The 23,505-nt window shown below is 43.6% G+C and overlaps 1 protein-coding gene across 7 annotated transcripts in view; it reads right to left on the reverse strand.

The window, feature by feature from the left end:
• The window catches only part of CHD7 (chromodomain helicase DNA binding protein 7), a 201,994-nt gene that overhangs the window by 87,647 nt on the left and 90,842 nt on the right, over positions 1-23,505 (reverse strand). The gene's annotated exons all lie outside the window — the stretch shown is intronic.

Genomic DNA, 23,505 nt, shown 5'->3' on the forward strand with positions numbered 1-23,505 from the left:
GACCACCGGATGAAACAAGGCTCCCCAAGAGCAGGGGAGGCAGCCCAGAACCAAATGTGGTAACATATATGTTACAAACTAGATTCCAATGCCACTAAGATTTACTGAGCATCTATCTATGCCATGCACTGAGCTGCACGCTTTCATGTGTTAGTTCACTTGGCTCTCACAACAAAAATGTGATTTACTCCCATCTTTCAAAAAGGAAATCAAATTCAATGTGGTGATACGGACACCCAAGGCTTCATGGCAAGGGACAGAGTAGAGATCTGAAATTATGTTTCCTAAATTCAGTGCTCTGCCAACTCTGTCCATTTCCTCAAGAAGTTTTACACATGGGCACACTTCTGGAGAAGGCTCTACAGGTTTCATTCCATTTCCAAAGTGTCCCGTGACCAAAATACACCTTTATAAAAATTACTGCCTGAAAAGAAGGTAGTTAAGTTGTTCCCACTAAAACCTGACATGCTTACTAAAGAAACCTACATTCAATTTGCCAGCTTTACTAGCATAATTGTACTTCAAAAGGTTCATGGAAAACTGGAATGGAAAAGATAAGCTTATTTTGGGGCAGAGTGTTTGTTTTTTTTTGGTTTGTTTTTTGTTTTTTTGTTTGTTTGTTTTGTTTTGTTTTAAAGAGATTTAGTTCTTTATTTGAAAGGCAGAGTGAGAGAGAGAAAGAGAGGGAGAGAGAATGAATGAATCTTCTATCCACTGCTTCACTCCCCAAATGACTGCAACAGCTGGAGGTGAGCAGATCTGAAACCAGGAGCTTCCTCTGGGTCCGCCATGTGGGTGGCAGAGAACCAAGTACTTGAGCCATCTTCTGCTGCTTTTCCAGGCCATCAGCAGAGAGCTGGAGTGGAAGTGGAGCAGCTAAGACTCGAATGGGTGCCAGTATGGAATGCTAGCTCCACAGGCAGTGGCTTTACCAGCTACAGCACAGCGCTGGCCCCAGAATATTTTTTTTAATCCATGCCTGGTTTTTTCACTGAGCTTTGTAAAGACTCCCTCATATAAGAGAAACAGCCCAGAACTCTAAGTTAAAAGATTAAACTTCTAGTCCAGCCCCTACTATAAGCTACGTTATCTGGGGGAAAATCACTTCACCCATTTGGGGTTTAGTTTCTTCATCTGCAAAATGAAGGGTTTGAGTTAGATGATTTCCAAAGTCTTTTCTAAGATCTTATAGTACTAAATTATCTTCAAAGCATCTACCTCCCTTTCTTGGTCGCATACTTTGGTCACATACCTCTTGGTATGACCAAGAGGGAATGGATGTGAAAAAGAGTAAGAATGAATAGGACTAGAGATACAAGGGTCAAGTTGGAGTAAGAGTGCACAGGTACAAGTCCACACAAGCAGATTTCTGCACAGGCAAGACACAGCGAAGCAAACACTGAAAAATCTGCCTCTAGCCCTTGTATTTTCCTTCACAAGCACTGTTAAACATCAACCAATGCACTGTCCAAATTATCATTACCTAATGGATCTGATTTTTTTTTTCCTGTATTTAAGTTGCTTGTCTGGTTAATTGTTACATATTATTTCCTACTGTAATTTAAAAGGAAAAAGTATTTTGTTTGTTTGCAAATAATGCAGATATCAATATTATTTGGGACAAGCTATTTTTCAGGAAATGGAAGAAAGAGCTGTTCCTAGAAAGAGAAGGAAAGAGGGAAGTCTAAACAATGATTAAAACTTAGAAAGGTGAATTAATAGCAGGTATGTGTACCACTCTTTAATCTGCATGGCATTAACTCCAGTAAAAGAACATCAGCTTCGAACAAGAGAGTCTCTGGTATACATTTATGAATCAGCAAAAGCATAAAACACATAACACAAAAGACTGAAAATTTATCTGCACAGTTTAGCATACAAATCATTTTAGATGTTCCTTTTAGTAATAAATGAAGTCATAAATTAGTAACTCAGTAAAAATTTAATCTTCCATAAGGAGGAGAAAAAGTAAAGATTAAATACAAAAAAGTATCAATCCTATTTGATATGCAGCAGAATCATGTTTTGGTACTATCTGAAATAGGGTGAAAAAGGTGCTCAGAAATATTATAGTGTTTACCAGACCTACATCTCCTTAAATCTTTTAGAGAGAAGCTGTTTTTGTAAACATTTAACAAAGAACAGATGGCCTGCCTTAATCATGTGGGGAAAAAAACCCGGAGCTCCCAGTAATACCCTGACAAAGTCTCCCCCCACCCCCGTCCCAGCCGCCCGTGCCCCCACCCCTCCACCCCCGGATGCATGGCACAGTCTTCTCAATGCTATTTAATTTTACAGCGGACATTTCCCATCAATTCCCACTGCCTGACAGGTAATCAATGCCATTAACATGTGATATTACCATACAGGGCATTCCAAAAACCTCTCGTTTATTACAGCAAACATGGAGAATGTTAGATAGCAAAGGTATTTTTAAATACAACTTATAGCACATTCTGCTTGACATATTTTTGTCATATTACATATGCGTTTTGGAACATTACACAATATGTAAAAGGACTGTAGGACAGCACTATAACATTCTGGAACTTAAACAGCATGACTGATATTGAAACAATAAATAAAAGTGACCCAAGGTGTGTATTTTGGGAAAAAAAATACCATAAGCTAAAGATAACATTTTATCCTTAACTCTACTGCTCAGACATATAAATTAGGAAAAACACACAGGTAAGTTTAAAACAGCAAAAGGGAGATGATGCAAATTTAATCAAAGGAGAACTGAGGCAACCCCTCTGTTGCTTTTAAATAAGCCTGACTCCAAATTCTCAGGATCATCACTGGAAGGAACAGAAAATGGAAGAAAGTTAAACATCTGTTTCAAGTATGTTCTACTTCCAAAATTCATCAACATTTTCTGACTTAAAGCTGTCTTATTGCACCATGTTTTGCCTCAATCCTAGTCCTGAAGATTCAACTTGCTAGCAGCATCAAGTAGCTGAAGGAAGCAATGTAATACTAATAGTGAACAATGCTTTCAACACATACATGTATTTTGGTTCTTCAAAATTCCATGGAAAACTAGAATTAAAAGACAAGTTTATTTTGGGGTAAAATATTTTGAAATCTATGCACAGTTTTTCATTAAAAAGCAATTTCCATAAAACTTCTGAAGACCTCTCATATGCATGCATTTCAAAAAAAAATTACAGTCAAATACACTTATCATTTAATTCCATTTTCCAGGAACTTTTCCATGAACCCTCATCATGAACCAAGCAATCACATCCCATTTGATGTTAAATAGTTTCAATCAAATATAGAATAGTAAGCATCTTCGATACATCTAGGAAAGGAGTTACACAACAGAAACTATCCAACAGCATTTGTAATGTGCAAAACACTAAATTGTGCTATTTCTACAGTCAGTATGACTGGAGTGACACAGCAGTGGAACTACACCAATACTTTCCTATATGCCTGGAAACCAACTGGATCAGCTCCCTCCCAGTGGGAGAGAACAGGATGCCTGCCACGGTTCCTTCACCAGAAGCTGCCGCCTGGAGACCATCTCCCACTTCTCTTGTCTCTGCTTTCTACCACCATGATTCTGAGCAGGCTGCACACACTTGCCCTGCAGCCCTTGGTCTGCCACCTGGAGGCATGCTACAGTGCCAGTGAGGCCACTTCAAGCCGGGCCTGCACAGCACAACGGGAAGAACGTGTTGAAGATCCACCCACCTGGGGAAGTCCTGAAGCCACTTGGGCCTCTGTACAGAATGATGAGTTGTATAGCCATTTATTGTACGATTAGCTACATGTGCCACACGATCAGCAGTTTTACATACCCTCCAGTCCCTAGAACAACCCCAGAAAGTTGGCACGTGAATGATACTATTGCTGCTTTATAAATGAAATTAACTTACTGAAAGTTATAAAGCTAGAAAATGGCAAGACTGGAATTCTAACCCAAGACATGTGGCTACAAAACTCACACACTTTACCAAGCCTCTGCTGAGCAGCTTTGGAATGCTATCAGATAGCACCACCACAGGATCCACCACTGCAGGTGATGGCTGTGGCCACAGCACAGGGCCAAGGAGCAGCTTGCTAGCTTTCTCCAATACCATAAAAGCCTTAGTTCTAAGACCCTAAACCACAGGTTGGGATGCTTTCAATTTAAAAAACTGGAAACTTCTGTCTCTGAAGGTTTAGAGGAAAACTCTACTTAAGTTCTAATAATCACTAACTTTTCACCCAAAGACAAAAATGTAGATAACTGACATTCTTATTGCCTGTTGTAGCTAACAAGCATTACCTCAGCTGATTCTCAAAATCAATCTGATAGAACTTTAGTTCCTATCAATCAATCCTGAGACCTACTGCTATGATCAGAATGTGATTTGTTCCCCCTAAAACTCATCTGTTGAGACCTGGTCCCTGATATAATGGTGCTGAGAGGTAGTGGTGTCTTCAAGAGGTAATTAGTGGTGGGAGTTTTGGCATGGCAGTTCTGATGCCATTTGGGACGACTGCATCCCCTGTCACAGTTCTTGGTCAAAGTGACAGCCCCACTTCCAATCCAGCTGCTTGGTAACGCACATCCTGGGAAGTCAGCTGATGAACGGCTCGAGTACTTGGATCCCTGACACCCATGTGGGAGACCCACACTGATTTCCTGATTCTTGGTTTTGGCCTGGCCATCCTGGCTGTTGTCAGCATTTGGGGAGTGAATCAGCAGGTGGAAGATCCCAGTTACTCAGTTTGTCTATCGTCTGTCTGCCTTTTAAACAAATAAGCGGTAATTAAGTCACCAAGCACCGCTCAGAGGGAGGGAGTAAAGTAGCTCCCACCAAGCAAGTCTGACACCTTCTTCACTTTCACACACATGTGCTCCTCTTTTGCACATGCCTGCTGGTTCCGCACATATTCCCATCATGCAATGCCATCTGACATGTCATGATGCAGCATGGGACCCTTGCCAGGTGGGGCTGCTCAACCCTGAACTTCCCAGCTTTCAAAACCATAAGCTAAAACAAATCTTTTTTCTGCATAAATTACCCAGGTTCAGGTATCCCATAACAGCAACAGAAAATATTTTAAGACACCCACTTTGTCCCACAGATAAGCCTGTGTCTTTAAATAGGCCTACTCCTTCCCTACTTTGAAAACTCTCTCAAAAGCATCTCTCCAGACCCTTCACATGATTTTTGTTCCATTTGCGACATCCCAAGGACTCTAATCCTTTCTCTAATCCTTTTTTTTTTTTAATTTATTTTTTATTTATTTGATAGGCAGAGTTAGAGACAGGAGAGATCTCCCATCCACTGGTTCACTCCCCAAATGGCCACAACAGCTACGGCTGGGCCAGTCCAAAACCAGGGTCACCCAACATGGGTGCAGGGTCCCAAGCACTTGGACCATCTTCAGCTACTTTCCCAGGTATATTGGCAGGGAGCTGGATCACAAGTGGAGCAGCCAGGTCTCAGAACTGATGCCCATATGAAATGCCAGCATCACAGGCAGCAGCTTAACCCACTCTGCCACAACACCAACCCCATTTAGCTAGTTCTTTCTCCAGTTTTGTGACAGATCAATTGCCTCTTCTCAGGAAAAGCATCCAGAGAAAGTTGTACGCTTGCATGCCGGGGCCATATAGTTGAAGCAGCCTGTTTCTCTGTGCACACACCCTGGGGCACAGAGTAGAACTGAAGTTAAACTGAACATGCTGTTTGATGTGCCTCCATTGCTTCATAAATGCTTGGAAAAATTAGCCTAATTGTTTATAAGAGGTTTGAATGATGTTTGTACATGTGCTAGCTTTCCAAAAAAGTATATGCTGGTAATCAGAGGGTGTTCCTAATCATGAATAAAAATAAGAGAAATGCAGAGGGGTAAACAGAAACCATCCCTACTTTGGGCAGGAGAGAAACAACCACAAACACGACACAATTCCACAAACACGACACAATTCAGTCTGGCACAGTAATGGTGAATAGCTTTTTAGGTCATCTGGGTCTCAAGCAGGGGGTGGCCCCCTGTAGCCAGCAGGTCTGCGCATCTATTCTCCTGTAAGAACAACAGTCCCAGAAAACACGGAAAAATACCGACGTCTGCAGTATGGACATCAGGGTGCTTCTGACTTATTACATAAAGCAAATCATGAACCGTCCGAGGAAGCTGAGATGTAGTCCTACTTCACCGTCTTGTTCCAATAGAGCAGAAATCATCAAGTGCTATCTTTTACTAGACACCGCTTTCAAAGTCAAAATGGCAATGATACTATGTTCAGGGTACTTATCAGGTAAATTTTATTATCTCTCCTTTCTCTTTTTCTTCTTCATCACCTGGAATGTACATATACACACCAACATACTGCCCTCCTTCCCTTAGGTGGCTTACTTCAAAGACTATCAGTGAATGACAGCATATAGAACCAGTTCTCACTGCACAAGCACTGGTCTTGTTTACTGCAAGCTAGGCCTAAGGTCCATATTGCTCCTGAAGGCAAGTGTGGAAGGTTGTATTTGGCAGCAGCCAGATACACCTGAAGCTACCCAGCTTACCAGGGATTGAACAAGGCAAAAATCAAAGACAACAGTGCTTCTAGGCTGTCAAAACGTTTTGCACACACAGATCCCAAAGACACTGATGACAATGGCCACACCCGCCCACAAACCAACAAGAGTGTAATTCAACAAGTTTTTACTGTACACTCAATATTTTATTTTTCTAGCACATTGGTTACTCAGAAGCAAGTTTGATCTTTAAACTGGAGAGGTGAAATGTAAGAGTTCAGCTCTGGAAAAAGCAATTTAAATCACATTTGCTTTTAGCTTTCTACTACTTTTAAAAGGTCAGTATTAAGCCTAACTTGCTACACTATTCTTGTGAATTTAAAGAGCTAAATCTCAAATACTGACAAGAAGGTGCGTCTTTAACACTGAACACTCCCAGGGGTTTGTGCAGAATTGGGAATAGAGTAATCTTTGAAGGGGAAGAAAAATCCATTTATAAGAAGCTCAGTGATAAAAGTTAATTTACACAGTCTAGGCAAGTTCTCCAGGATTCAGGGACTGAGAGTCTAAAAAACTTAGCTTGCAGTAAATGCTTAATGGTAGACTCCTTCAGCCCTATAAAAATTCATTCAAATCTTGTGGGAGGTAGAATTCTAGATGGTCCCATTATCTCTATGAATGAAGCGGGACTTGTGACTACAAGCCAACAAAATTCCCAGGTGTTATCAAGGTTCCCAAATCAGTTGGCATGGAGTTATTCAAAGGGGTGATGATCCTGGACTTACCCAGGGGAAGTTTGTGATGAGGGTGGGGACCATCCTTGCCAGGGCAGAGTCTCTCTCTTGCTAGTTCTGAGGAGACCAACAACCACAGTGGGAGAACACACCATGCCCAGAATCTGCAGCCAGCTTAAAGGAGCTGAAGGTGGCCGGTGACAGCCAGCAAGAACCCAAGACCCCAGTCACATTGCACAGGAAATGAACTCTGTCTGCAACATGAATGGACCAATACGTGGATTCCTCCCCAGTTGACACTCTGTTGAGAACACTGTCCTGACCACACCCAGCTGCAGCTGGGGGCCCTGAGCAGCAAAACTATGGCCAAATCCTTAGCCACAGATAAGCAAGAAACAACTACAGGATCCCCCTTTTCTAGTAAGATATTTATCCTTCCACATAAAGAGAACACAGCAGCACTGCACGAAGCATTGCTGTTCCAGGTTCACGGTAACCTTATGAAAGTTTATACCCCCTTTCAAAAACAGACACACTGAGGCACTCAAAGAGGTTAAGAAATTTGCCATAAGTCAAAAGAGCTGGTTATAAGAGGAATTGGGGTGCAAACCAGGCAATCTCTCTGCAAAGTTCCATTCTCAACCACTCCACCTACTACCTAAATCACTGTGGCTCATGTAGTCTTGCTAAAGTTTCTCCCCAAAAAAGATGCAATGGCAAAAAGAGCTGGCACAAGGTAACAAATGGACAGATATGTGAGCCACTGAGACAGGAAGAGCCCAGGAGAGAAAAAGGGTATCTTACAAGCAGACACGGTTATAAAAAGCTACAGTACAAGACATTATAGTTATCTAACACTTAAAACTGTCACAGGAGGATTTTTTTTTAAGAAAAGTCTCCATTTTCAAGTAAAAAAAAAATTAAGGAACCGTGCTCTCAGTAATATTAAAGGCTCTTGATACTTATTTTAAAAGAAAGTTTATTGCACATTAGAAACAGTCAGTTTAACACTTAAAAGGATTGTGTCCCCATGACTCCTTCCAGCTGGAATTACACATGAAACAGTGATATCAATGCAATTAAGTATTTTATAAACACTGCTGAGGGGTCAGAAAGAGGGAGGTTCATTCACTGACTAATAACGCAGTAATAAACAAACAGCAATGTTATGCAACTGAGAAAATTATTATAATTGACTCTACACAGCTGGGCAAGAACACAGCCTGGCTATGTATATTAGCTGACAAGTGCTTTGTGAGGGTAGATTTGGGTTTTAGAATTGTTCAGATTTGAGTCCCTTTTATACTCAGATTTTTTCCTCTTACCTGAATACAATTCCACAATTAAAACTGCGCAACGGAATGACTTGCTGAAGTGCTCCACCAATTGTCTACTAACCTATTTTCACAACAGAAGAACAAACACGTAGAGTGGCTGGGAGGCTGAGCCTTCTTGAGAGGTGTTCATTTTAGATCTCTTCCCTTATGTGTGCACAACAATATGAAGAATGAATGTTTCTAACACCTTAGCATACTGGAAGCAAGAGCCCAAAACAAACCAACATTTCACATTTTAAAATCTGAGTTCGTATTCCTGGAGTTTCCTTCACACATTGGTATTTTCTTTTTCTTTTTGCAGGGCTTTATTTTTGCTAAAGTACCCACCAGAACACAGGTAAAAAAAAAAAAAAATTACCATATTTAAATTTAAACAGATGTATCAAAATAGCAACAGAAAGTGATTCGTCTGTTTCCCTCAAACCACTGAAGTCCGAGTATTAGAACTAGGGAAGCACTACTCTCTTGGGTTCAAAAGACTCTGGTAAAAATCCATGGTTTCATCAATTAAATGTAGTTAAAATACAAACCAAAACAAAATAAGCTTTTTCTTGGGAGACATTACAGCTAGATATTGTCCTGTTACTACATGGAGTTTCTCTTAATTAAATGACTAAATCTGAACAAATTTGCGATCTTTATCATGTTCTTATCTGCATAAAACCTAACTAACTTCTAACTCAAATGGCTGATTAGCTAACTATAAGGGCAGAGGTACACATGTATCTTCAATAGGCACACATTTTACATCAATGATATCTATTTTTATGAGATAAAAGTACTAAAGCTTTAATGGTGGCAATTAAAACAGCCAAGAGTTTGAGCAGCTCGATGGCTGAGTCACAGACCTTCTACCTATAATGGGATCCATTATATCTTTGAGCTCTGTTTGAGGGAGTAAAAGAGGAACAGATTTTTAAATATGGTTATAAAACAGCAGTACCCTCTGAACTAAGCTCTTTCAGTTTAAACAGCTGTTTGATTTAGCCTGGCCCTAGCATCAGCAACCTTCCTTAGAGCTCCTAAATACTTATGCCTATCTGAAAATACTTGAACACTTTGAAAAATGCTATGGAGGTGCCATTATATAAGGATTTGTATTCAAGTTATTTATTTCTATTTTAACTTGTTACATCAAAAATTTAGAGCAGGCATTTGGCCTAGCAATTAAGGCACCTGCTTCCAGTGTTAGAGTATGATTCTCACATTGGGGTCATTCCTGGCTCTACTTCCCAACTGCAATTCTCTGCCACTGCTGACCCTAGGAAGTAGCAGCAATAGCTACTTGGGTCCTTGCCACCCACATAGGAGACCTGGACTGAGTTCCAGACTCCTGGCTTTGTTCTGGCCCAGCCCTAGTTGCTGTGGGGACTTGGGGAGTGAACCAACAGATGGGAGCATGCTCCCTTTATCTGTCTGCCTCTAAAATAAATAAAACTATAAAAAGAAAAAAGTAGTCATCATGCTTTCAAAATACTCCTTCTAGTGACTTCAGACAGAGTATCTTCATTTCTACATAATATACAAATACGTACATTCTAAAACTTTAATTTAAAATACAATTGATGAATAAGAATGTAAATATTCTTATCACTTTGGTATGTTTTAACAATATGTATCTATGAACATCAGCAAAAAGGAGTTGAGTTCTTCATGGAAGCTTAACACTATTTTTTGAAGTTATTAGAATAAGCTCTGCATATCAAAAAAGTAACACTCATCTAGCATCTAGTCCAAGGCTTCTCTAAACTCAAGAACCTAAAGATTTTCTCTAGTTTACACAATAACAAATTCAGAAATGTAAACAGAGATTATTTTGGGAACAACCTCCCAGGCTTTTTACCTGTGAGCAGGACCACCACCCCCATGGACAGCTGGCAAACAGGAAACAGCATGCAGAACAGATTTCCCTCCAATTAAGAAGGAGGGAACCAACACAGATGGGGGCAGCTTTGGAGCAGTCATGGCCCAGATGGCTGTAATGCCGCTGAGACCTCCCAGGGCTGCACGGGTCTGCGGCCACCCCACCCGAGTAGCAGGCACAGCACGCCAGACTCCCACTAGGTGCACACCTCTACATGCTAGAAGCTCCTTTAAGATATGTTGCTAAGAGAGAGACTAGAAAAAGAACCCAGATAACTGAGTATTAGGTGTGCGCCTCGATTTTTCATCCAAGGGGAAGTCAGATGAGCTGATCTGTGTCTTCCACAGCTCTTTGCTTTCAGTGCTGCTCCAGTCACAATGACCCCAAGCATCTATGAGGATTGTCATAAGGAATGGGGTAGGGAAAGTAATTTCAGAGGAAAGTATTAAGAAAGTTTCTCAGATCACACAAAACATAAAGAAAATTTATTTGAAAATCTCAACAGAAAACCAGAATTAAATAAAATATACCAGAATTAGAAATTTGAATGAAGAGTAGGACTTTAGCCTAAAAGTTAAGACGTCCACCACCTTATCAGAGTACCTGGGTTTGATGCCCAGCCTGAGCGCCTGAGTCTAATTTCCTGCTAATCCAGATCCTGAGAGACAGCAATGATGGCTCAAGCAATTGGGTTCCTGCCACCCACATGGGAGAGACAGGCTGAGTGTCTGGCTTTGGTCTGGTGCAGCTGCTGGGAATCTGGGGACACGAACCAGCAAATGGGAGTGCTCTTTGTCTACCTGTACCCTGCCCTCCTTCCCTCAAATAAAATTTAAATAAAATCTTCAAATATAACTCACTTTCCCATTAAAAAAGAAAACTTCTAAAACATTCCAATAATGCATAATCTCATTTCACAGAAACCCAACACCTATGTTTTCTCTCAGTAACTTAAGTCCCTGATGAATATGTCATGAAGTAATACTCATTAGGTGGCTCACCATGCACAGAACAATAATGCTTAGGTATACAAAATCCATTCACACTGCAAACCTCTCAAGTTCTAGATCCAGAACAAATAAACCATGAAGGCAGGGCACAGGGTGGGTGAGGCAGAAAGAACAAAAACCAAAAATCAATAAGCACTGAGTCCCAGCATCACGAGAAATCAGGTTCAAGAGTCATAGGATAGGGAAAGTCACTCGGAAAAGGTCTCTTGGGACCTTCAGACTGGGCAGGGAAGGCTGACAGGACTCACATTCCTCAGGGCACAGCTAAGCACGGGGCTCAGACACTCAGCATCACTGTGCCATGAGCTTTGGAATACCAGCTAGGCCAATCCTGTGGTGGCCACTAGCTTCTAGCGGCACAACCCCCAACAGCAGAGGTGGGAACCATCTGGCCTGCAGGCTGGGGAAGGCCTGTGAAATCATGTGGTCTTGCCCTGCCAAGGTAACCACAGGTGCAAATGGAACTTGAAATTCAATAAAGCTTTAGCAGGTTAATTTTTATATTAATAAGTTTTGTATGGCCCTCAAATAATGTCATAAATCTCTAAATGGTCCTTGGCAAAAAAAAAAAAAAAGTTTCCCACCCCTGCACTACAGTACCAATCTTTTTCTTTTTCTTTTTCTTTTTTTAAGATTTTTATTTGAAAGACAAAGTTACAAAGAGGCAGAGGGCGGGGAGGGGGGGCGGGAGGGAGGGTCTTCCAACTGCTGGTTCACTCGCCAAATGGCTGCAATGGTCAGAGCTGGGCCAATCAGGAGCCAGAGCTTCTTCTGGGTCCCCCCCACAGGTGCAGGGACCCAAGGACTTGGGCCATTTTCTGTTGCTTTCCCCAGGTCACAGCAGAGCTGGATTGGAAGTGGAGCAGGCGGGACTCGAACCAGCGCCCATGTGGGATATCTGCACTGCAGACGACAGCTTTACCCGCTACGCCACAGTGCTGGCCCCATACAGCACCAATCTTTAAAATCATCATTTAAAAGCAGTCTGCCTCACAGAATAATTTGAATAGCTATCTCCTCCAAACTGCTCTCCCAATCTACCTCTGACTTCACCTCCTGCCTGATCAGTTCTTTCCATCTGCTATCCTGCCATGCCATCTCTTCTGCTTTGTCAAAGATGTACAGAGCATCTCTAGACACACCTTCCTCCAGCTCCTGTGCTGCTTCTCCACTCTCCTTCAAAGCAGAGTGACAATATTTACTGCTGTCACTTCCCACCTAACAATGTCATTACTTCTAAAAATGGCTCACATCCAGGTGACCTCTAAGGATCTCCTTTGTCCTTCTCACCTCACTTGACCTAGGAGCACCCCTGACACAGCTGCTCACTGCTCTGTTCTTCCTGGGACACCCAGGTCAGGCCTCTCTCCTCTCCCTCCCAGTCTCTTCCTTGTTTCTCATCTGCAGTGTTTGGGGAATCTGTGTTTGGGTCCCATCTCTATGTGTGCTCCTTCCTTCCACTCAGGGAATGTCACACTCTAACCACTATAAGATGATGAGTCCTGGGGCTGGTGCTGTGGCATAGTGGGCTGGACCTCCACTTGCGGCACCAGCATCCCAGGTGGATGTGGTTCGTGTCCCGGCTGCTCCTCTTCCAATCGGGCTCTCTGCTGTGGCCTGAGAGGGCAGCAGAGGATGGCTCAGGTGCTTGGGCCCCTGCACCCACATGGGAGACCTGGGGAGGCTCCTGGCTCCTGAGTTTGAATCGGTCCAGCTCTGGCCATTGCGACTGTTTGGGGAGTGAATCAGCACACGGAGGACCTTTCTCTGTCTCTCCCTTTCTCTCTGTAACTTTGCCTCTCAAATAAACAAAATCTTAAAAAAAAAAAAAAAAAAGTGCTAGAGTCTTTCCTCCAGCCTAGACCACTCCCTTGAACTCTAGACCTCTCTATCCAAATCTCTGCCTGACATATCCCCTTGGATATCCCAACAAGCATCTCAAGCTTTATGCATTCTGAAAGAGATGCTTGATTGCTCCATCCGATTCTATCTCCACAAGTTGTTACTCTACTTAAACTATCACTTGGTCTTACATCCCACCTCCAATCCAATCAGTAAATCATGTTGGCTCCACCTTCACTACTCACAGAGGAGATCCCTCTAATGACTTCTCCTGATACTGACCTTGGCTACTGCAACAAGCCTTGATAGCTGATGTTTCTAGTCTTGCCTTTACTCTAATCTAAGGGATCCTTTACAAATGTAAATCAGATCATGCCAGGTCTCTCTTAACGACCTGCATTACCTTCCCAGGAAAATCTCAAGTCCTACAAGGCCCTAATTGATACAGTCCCCTGCCCCTTCCTTAATCGTGTCTCCTGATTCTCCTGCCTTCTTTCTCTCCTCCAGCACAGATTCTTGGATTATTAGTAAGTAAGTCAGACTTCCTTCTACCTGAGGGCCTTTGCACAGACTACCTCTGCTCCCTGAGCTCTTCCCCAAAATATCTCCATGGCCACCACACCCATGCTTCCTTCAGGAGGTTTAGGCAGCAACACAGAAAGTTATGTGACAAAATGTGAACAACTGTTAGTTGTAGGTGAAAGGCATTCACTGTTATGCCTTCAACATTTCTGTAGACCTGAGATTTCTTAAAAATCAAAGTGGGAGGGGGAAACATTCCTTGCTGTTACAACACCACTCCCTGTTATGTGTCATTGCCAAGTGTCCCTGCCTCATGCTCTCTTCCTTTATGTTCTCCCTTAAGTTCTGAGATTCCATTCTCCCCAGGACACAGAGAGGTGCTTATTACCACTGGAGACTGGATGCTTCCTCTTGGCATCTGAAGATCCACAGACCAAAAACCATGATCACTTTCCTCTGCCCACCTCTTATTTGTATATTTATTTTAAGACTTACTTATTTCACTTGAAAGTCAGAGTTGTAGAGAGGGAGGGAAACACAGAGAAAGGAGAGATCTTCCATCTCCTGGTTCACTCCCTAGATAGTCACAATGACCAAGGCTGGGCCAGGAAAATCCAGGAGCCAAGAGCTTCATCAAACACTTAGGCCACCTTCTGCTGCTCTTCCTAGGCCATTATCAGGGAGCTGGATTGGAAGCTGAGCATCTGGGACTGAAACTGGCACTCATATGTGATGCCGGTATTGTAGGTGGAGGTTTTACCCACTATACCACAACACTGCCCCACCCCTGGGCTTTCCCATCTTGGTTAACAGTGTCACAGTGATATCTAGTCATCCAACTTAGAATCCTCTTTTTTCCACACCGTTACTAGCCTCGTCCCCAGCTGGTGATTGAAACTGGCTTCCCCTCCAGATCCTCTCGGCGATCCTGTCTTGTCTCCTCCAGCTATGTTTCCCTAGCCTGGGCCATATCAAAGGACTTTTCCCCACTGATCTCATCTTCTAGATTTTAGCTAAGATATCATTCTAAGGTGTAAATTGCCTATGATTTTGTCCAACTTAGCAATGATTCTCTGTGAACAACATCTAAAACTGAGACCCTCAGCAGGCCTGTTCAGGGTCTGCCCTTTCCAGTCCCATGTCCTGCCTCTCTATCATCCATTGCACCCTAGTCAAATCTAACATCACAAAAAGGTCCTTTGCTCTTTCCCAATTTAGCCCTTGTGCAGATATCATTCCTCTTCCTAGAATGCCCTGTTCTACTCACTCCTCTGTGTCATTTCCTTCTCAACCTTCAGAAGTCAATTTTGGGGGCCGGCACTGTGGTGTAGTAGGCTAAGCTTCCTCCTGAAATGCCAGCATCCCATATGGGCACCAGTTCGTGTCCTGGCTGCTCCTCTTCTGATCCAGCTCTCTGCTGTGGCCTGGGAAAGCAGTAGAAGATGGCACAAGTCCTTGGGTCTTGCACCCTTGTGGGAGACCCAGAAGAAGCTCCTGGCTCCTGACTCCTAGCTTCAGATCAGCCCAGCTCCAACTATGGAGGCCTTTTGGGGAGTGAACCACTGGATGGAAGACCTTTCTCTCTGTCTTTCCTTCTCTCTGTAACTCTGCCTCTCAAATAAATAAATAAAATCTTAATTAAAAAAAAAAGTCAATTTCAACGCAACCTCTTCCCAAGGCCTTCCTTTATCTTTCCAAGGAGAGGCAGGTGCTGTCACAAGACCAACTAACATAGAGCACATTGCTTATTTATTTACAAATCCTCTGGTTCCCTGGACCATGAGCCCCTGAAGGACAGCAGCATTGTTACATCCTATTATTGATAAATAGATATACTCCCACCCTTCCCCACCACCTAATTCTAGAACTGACTCATTCCATAGTTTTAATCCTTGTGGGTGGAATACCAAAATCTCCCAACGTCTTGAAATGTGAATATGGATGTCATGCCCCACCCCCCTGTCAATCTGGGCACAGAAGTTGCTCATGTACACTGTATTCTGGAAAGACATACCACCTTCTGCATTTATACCTTACAGGAACAGCACTTCTATGCAATGCCTTAAATTTATTGTTAATATAATGAATGTATACAGAAATGAAGGCATGTTTTACTGACCAGTCTAAGGTAATGTCACCCTCTAAAAGTACCATGTTCTGCACCATGTCTGCATAAATTTCTTGTCACCCTTTTACCTGGCTGAAGCACCACTTTCTCTCCTGGCCACACAAATAATTAAGTCTGCATTTGTCTCTCTTCGTTGCAGTTTTATCAATGCAGGGTAACTGTAATTCTTCTAAAGGGACAACAGCTTATTCCTATGGCTCTGGGACTTCGCATAGTGGCAACTGGCACACTGTAAATGTACAATGTTGACTGATGCAAGAAATCAATGGATAGATGAGGTTCTTGCCTCATTTTTTACTATCCTGAATAGGAGAAAACAGGCAGGAAATGCTGACTGCCTACTATGAACTAACTACAATTACACATCTCATTCCCAGAAACATGCAGTCAAACTGAAGCACTTTCTAAAGAGAGACCTGGAAAAAGTACCAGAATCTGAATTCTAAAAATAAAAAAGTATAGATACTTTCCAATAATAGCTAAATTGCATCAATCATACTTTTTAAAAATCAAAATATGGCTTATGGTTTTACTGCACACAGCTTTACAAATTCAGCTGGTTAATGATCTGTGAAATACTTCAGTCACTTCAAATACAAGGGTAATGCACATTTATGAATTTTAACTTGTGGATAGTTCCCCTTTTTTCTCTGACCACAGTCATTTTCGGGTGAGGTAGGGGATGATTATGTACCTTCCAGTGAAGCCCAAGAAGACAGCTCTAAGACAGAGCAAGGATGGGAGCAGCAATAGGACAGGAGGGGAAAGAAGGGGCAGCCCAGGGGGTCTGTGCTGGGGTTAGGGAGCTTCAGTTCCACGTTCCATGCAGAAAGATCACAAAATTCATAACTAAGTTCTATAACCAACATCCTATCGAAACCTCAAACTCTCAAACATTAATCCACCCTCTATCTTCCTACCCCATTCCCAAAACTAAAAATAACCCTTGTATCCTTTTCCTCAATTCTTCCACTTAATTATGCGGCCATTACTTGTCCAGTAAGCAATCAAGAAACACTGCAGTGAGCCTGTTCAGTTCTGCTCCTCTCCTGACAGCACACACAGTGCTGTCTTGACTCAGTCCTGTCACCAGCCATTTTTTCCCAAGGCCCATGCTGTCAGATGTTGAAGCCGCCAGCCACATATGATTGCCAGGCACGTGCAATGAGTCTGGCTGGAACTAAGATATGCTGTATTAAATCACAATACATCTAATTGATATGATAAAAATAAAGATGTAAAAATAACATCAATATTTTTATACTAAATTGCTTGTTGAAATGATACTCGAATATTCCATGTTAAAACAGTATTCTTGATATATTTTGTATTAAATAAAATATACTGCAATTAATCTTTCTGCTCTTTTAATGTGGCAACCAGATAGTTTTACACAGCCTGCATGGTTCCCACCATGTTCCCAGCACACAGTGCTGCCTGGGAAGACTCCTGGTTTCTTTGCTGGCCTCACCTCTGCAGTCTCCTCTTATCCAACCACCATCCTCAGAGCCTTCCGTGCTGCTGAAGGTAATTCCTGGTCCTGGCTCACTTATAGCCATCAGAAACAATTCAGACAGAAGATACCTCCCTCAGTAAATGTCCGTAAACATCATTCTTGTCCCCAAATTCCCCAAGACTCCTCTTTGCTCCCTTACCTCTGAGCATACCACACATCTAATGAAAACCTATAAAATGTGTGAGCCACACACTGGAGGATACAACAGAATATGATCGCCAGGGACACTGATCTTACTCCCTTTAGAATACATACAGAGTAGGCCGGCGCCGTGGCTTAACAGGCTAATCCTCCGCCTTGCGGCGCCGGCACACTGGGTTCTAGTCCCGGTTGGGGCGCCGGATTCTATCCCGGTTGCCCCTCTTCCAGGCCAGCTCTCTGCTATGGCCCAGGAAGGCAGTGGAGGATGGCCCAAGTCCTTGGGCCCTGCATCCGCATGGGAGACCAGGAGAAGCACCTGGCTCCTGGCTTTGGATCAGCGCGATGCGCCGGCCGCAGCGGCCATTGGAGGGTGAACCAACGGCAAAAAGGAAGACCTTTCTCTCTGTCTCTCTCACTATCCACTCTGCCTGTCAAAAAAAAAAAAAAAAAAAGAAGAAGAAGAAGGCAGAGTTATAGAGAGCCAGAGGCAAAGGGAGAAAGGTCTTCTATCCATTGGTTCACTCTCCAAATGGCCGCAACAGCCGGAGCTGGGCAGATCCAAAGCCAGGAGCCAGGAACTTCTTCCGGGCTCCCACGTGGGTGCAGGGGCCCAAGCACTTTAGCCATCTTCAACTGCTTTCCTAGGCCACAGCAGAGAGCTGGATCGGAAGTTGAGCAGCCGGGTCTCGAACTGATGCCTGTATGGGATGCCGGGAGACCAGGAGAGGCGCCTGGCTCCTGGCTTCGGATCAGCATGATGCGCCGGCCGCAGCGGCCATTGGAGGGTGAGCCAACGGCAAAAAGGAAGACCTTTCTCTCTGTCTCTCACTATCCACTCTGTCAAAAAAAAAAAAGAATACACACAGAGTAGATGACAGATGGCACTAGCAAAAGTATAATCCCAGTAACAGTAAAGACAGCAACAATGTGACATTAACAGTAATAATAAATGGAGACAACTGCTAATCATTTACTAGGCATGATTCTAAGCACATAACACACATCTTCTCACTTAATTCTCCCAACGATGTTATTCAGATAAGTCAGAGTGTGCCTCCCATTTTAGAGAGGAGAAAACAGAGGCCCAAAGAAGCCACGTAATTCACCCTGAGTCACACAGCTCATTAAGTGACAGGGCAGGACTCCAAGGCCAGGCTCTTCTGTCCTGTGCTGCCCTCCAAAGAGAGCTGACCAGGCAGCTCAGGGAACACAGGCTGCTGTAGGCTCCACGCTTGCTAGAGGCAGGAAAGGCCTTGCAAAGGAAGGGATTTCTAAAATAATGGGGGCAGGTTTGGGTCAAACGCTCTGCTGTTAAGATTGTGAAGAACTAAAATCAGTTTACTTTGCCTCAGGAAGAGAAACAAAAGTTATCTGTGATTTAGGACAGAACTTTCTGAGAGGATCTGCATAGAGAGGGGGATGCTGGAGGTGCCTGAAGAGGTGACACAAACTGTGGTCCTGAAGTCTGGTGACACACTGATCAAAAACCTGGAACTGAGGGTCCGTCTTTTGACCTAGTGCTTAAGACGCTGTCCCGGCTGGCGCTGTGGCTCACTTGGCTAATCCTCCACCTGTGGCGCCAGCACCCTGGGTTCTAGTCCTGATTGGGGCGCCGGTTCTGTCCCGGAAGCACCTGGCTCCTGGCTTCGCATCGGCGCAGCATGCCAGCCGTAGCGGCCATTTGGGGGGGTGAACCAACAGAAGGAAGACCTTTCTGTCTGTCTGTCTCTCTCTCTTTCACTGTCTAAATCTGCCTGTCAAAAAGAAAAAAAGAAAAAGAAAAGAAAAGAAAATGCTGTCCCACAACAGAGCACTGGGTTCAATTCCCAGCTTCAGTTCCTGAATCCACCTTCCTACTAACGTAGACCCTGAGGAGCAGTGGTGATGGCTCAACTGGGTCCCTAGAGACCTAGATTTGCATTTGCTGGTTCTATTCCCAGCTTTTCATGGCATCTGTCTGCGGCACCAGCTGGGACAGCGTCTTAAACCAGCAGGTAGGAGTGCTCTGCCTTCCTTTCAAATAAATACATACATATTTAAAAAAAAAAAAAAAAGAATAGGAAGTCAGGTCTCCCACTCATGGCACCTGAACCTGATCTAGCCTGGCCAGAACCTCAGCATTTTTTACCAAGAGGAAACCCAAACACGACTAATTCTCTAGAAGGAATTCTCAGCCAGATGCTCTCTACTGGCACTGAAGAGTCTACCCACTTTGTCTGAGGTCTACATCTTTAACCGAGGTCTACATCCGCATGTTAAGAAAATTTCTAGGGGCCAGTGCTGTGGCGTAGCAGGTAAAGCTGCTGCCTGCAGTGCCGGCATCCCATACAGGCATCGGTTCGAGACCTGATGGTCAACTTCCGATACGGCTCTCTGCTGTGGCCTGGGAAGCAGTGGAAGATGGCTAAAGTGCTTGAGCCCCTGCACCCATGTGGGAGCCCGGAAGAAGTTCCTGGCTCCTGGCTTTGGATCTGCCCAGCTCCGGCTGTTGCGGCCATTTGGAGAGTGAACCAATGGATAGAAGACCTTTCTCCCTTTGCCTCTGGCTCTCTATAACTCTGCCTTCTAAATAAATATATAAATCTTAAGAAAGAGAGAGAAAGAGAGAGAGAGTGGGAGGGACAGAGGGAGGGAGAGAGGAAAGGAAAGGGGGGGGGGGGAGGGAAGAAATGAAATTTCTAACTTACAAGGTTGTAAAATAGAAATGTTGGGGCCGGTGCTGTGGCGTAGCAGGTTAAATCCCTGGCCTGAAGTTCTGGCATCCCATATGGGCACCGGTTTGAGACCTAGCTGCTCCACTTCCCTTCCAGCTCTCTGCTATGGCCTGGGAAAGCAGTGGAAGATGGGCTAAGTCCTTGAGCCCCTGCACCCATGTGGGAGACCCAGAAGAAGCTCCTGTCTCCTGGCTTTGAATCAGCTCCAGCCGTTGCGGCCATCTGGGGAGTGAACCATCAGATGGAAGACCTCTCTCTCTCTCCCCCCCCCCCCCCGCCCCGTCTCTCTCTCTGCCTCTCCTCTCTCTGTGTAACTCTTTCTAATAAATAAATAAATCTTAAAAAAAAAAAAAAGAAATGTTACAAACCACCAGTATAAACACTGTCCCAACAGTACACAGCACGTGTAACAACAGGGATTCAAGGCAACCAAAAAAAAGCATCAGAATTTTTGTTTGAGGATTTGGGGTAGCAGAGGGCTAAATAATTTCACTGCTAAGCAAACATGATGTATCTGAGTGGATTGGGAAATTCACATTCACTGTAAAGATGAAGTGTGAGATTTTAAACGAAATGCTTAGGGCCTGGCGTTGTGGCGCAGCAGGTTAAAGCCCCAGCCTACAGAGCTGGCATCCCATATGGGCGCCAGTTTGAGACCCGGCTGCTCCTCTTCTGACCCAGCCCCCTGCTGTGGCCTGTGAAAGCAGTAGAAGATGGCCAAACTCCTTGGGCCCTTTCACCTGCGTGGGAGACCTGGAGGAATCTCCTGGCTCCTGGCTTTGGATCAGCTCAGCTCTAGACGTTGCAGTCATTTGGGGAGTGAACCAGCAGAATGGAAGACCTCTCTCAATCTCTCTGCCTCTCCTTCTCTCTCTGTGTAAGTCTTTCAAATAAATAAAATAATTCCTTAAAAAAATGCTTATCTCACCAATGCAAGCATCACTGCAGAACTCCCTCTCCACACATACCCACACTGTTTGTTATTTGCTTTTTTTTTTTTTTTTTTTTTTGACAGGCAGAGTGGACAGTGAGAGAGAGAGACAGAGAGAAAGGTCTTCCTTTGCCGTTGGTTCACCCTCCAATGGCCGCCGCAGCCGGCACGCTGCTGTCGGCGCACCACGCTGATCCGAAGCCAGGAGCCAGGTGCTTCTCCTGGTCTCCCATGGGGTACAGGGCCCAAGCACTTGGGCCATCCTCCACTGCACTCCCGGGCCACAGCAGAGAGCTGGCCTGGAAGAGGGGCAACCGGGACTACAAAACGGTGTGACGGCGCCGGTAGGAGGAGGATTAGCCTGTTGAGCCATGGCGCCGGCCTGTTATTTGCTTTTACTGGCAGTAGGAAGGTAGGACATGCAATGTCCAAAAAACTACATATGATCTTTCCTAAGATTACAACAAACTACAGAAGTTTAGAAGGGCTCTACCTGTTTATTTTTGTGTCTCAGTAGCCAATAGAGCATGGTATACAGTAGACAGCAGGTGCTCTTATAAGTATCTCCTGGTGAATTGTTACCTCAAACTCTTTAAAATTCAATAGCAGTAGCAACAAAAACAAATGAGCTGCTTTTATTTGTTGTAGGGAGCATATAAGAATATGGAAAAGATCAAGCTTTAAAACTAAAACAGGTAAAATTTAGTCCCCAGTTTACTCAATCTCCTGGCAGTATATGACACAAAACACTGGATGGATGGATGGATGGATGGATGGATAGATGGATGGACAGATGGATGAACAAACCAAGGCCCCCCCACTAACAGCTAGCCATCTTTCTCAACATTCCCATTTTTTACAATCTAGCTTTAAAAAGGTTATTTCAACATAGGCCTGTCACTAAGTGAATCTTCAATTGCAAACTAGAGACCTATCAAGACAGGCATGACTACCACGGGTAGGCATGACAGAGAAGTGCTCACCTCTGCAAAGCAACAGAAATACTTCACAGTTGCTCAGCTCAGGGCTCCAACGTAAAGCAAGGTCCTCACTGCAAATCTCTCTCACCAAAAAGCTATTTAAAAAGAGACAGATGCAGACAGCAGCAGAACCTACAGCGTTCCTCAATGGCTAACACCAGTCCATCTGCCTTCTTCTCTTACAGGTACTACACTCTGTTCAGCTCAAGACGGGGTTTGAGGAGCCAATGTAGTAGCACAGCAGGTTAAGCCACCACCTGTGATGCTAGCATCCCATATGAGTGCAGGTTTGAGTCCCAGTAGCTCCACTTCCCTGCTAATACACCTGGGAAAGCAGTGGAAGATGGCACTAATGGAGTTCCAGGCTCTTGGCTTTGGCCTGGCACAGTACCAGCCATTGCTGTCCTTTGAGGAGTGAACCAGAAGATGGAAGATCTGTCTCTCTCTCTCTCTAACCCTGCCTTTCAAATAAATAAGTCTTTTTTTAAAAAGATTCTTCCAGGACACTAACAAGGTCAACACATTTTCATGATATCCTGAAACATTCTCTGACTTTTTCACTGTATTGACATTTACACTGATGGTGAAAATGCAATAAAGACAGTGACAATCTGTACTAGTAATCATTATTCTCCTCATGCCCACAAACTCATATGAAGAGGAATAGCCGACTCATTTAAACAAACCAGGTAAAAATTGATTGTTATTATTTTTGATCCTTTCAATCTTCTGTGTGAGGGAGGGGAAGTGTACAATGAAGCACACGGCTGCACGGGAGCTAAGGCCAAGAAAAGCACTTGTGCAGACTGTCTGCACTTGTGAGCTGCACTCGCTGCCTCTTCTCAAGGAACACTATTTTTACTTGAAAGAACAACTGAAAAGCAAACCATAGTTACTCAGATTCTGGTATTTGGCAGTAATTTTCTGGAAATAAACAAACTGAGGCTGCCACTTCAAGGGAAGTGACAGTGTTTATGTACAACACTGAAATAGGAGCTTTCAAGCAAAAGTCAGAATTTTGAAAACTAAGACCTTGACAAATTCCCAATCTTTAAAGAATTTTTTAAGCTGGTAGTGTATTAATATGATTTTTTTAAAACAAATACTGTATATAAATTCAAATTGGCATAATTCCATGAACTAACATTATTAAAATAACCAAAACATGATGTTGTAAATTCTTATATGCTTAACCACACTATTCAATGTGCAAGCTATTGGGGTGGGCATTGTGGTACACTGAATTAAACCACTATTTGGGACACCCATGTTCCATATTGGGTGCTGGTTTGGATCCTGGCTCCTCA

The sequence above is a fragment of the Lepus europaeus genome, chromosome 4, assembly GCF_033115175.1.
Source record: "Lepus europaeus isolate LE1 chromosome 4, mLepTim1.pri, whole genome shotgun sequence".
In the NCBI taxonomy this organism is placed as follows: domain Eukaryota; kingdom Metazoa; phylum Chordata; class Mammalia; order Lagomorpha; family Leporidae; genus Lepus; species Lepus europaeus.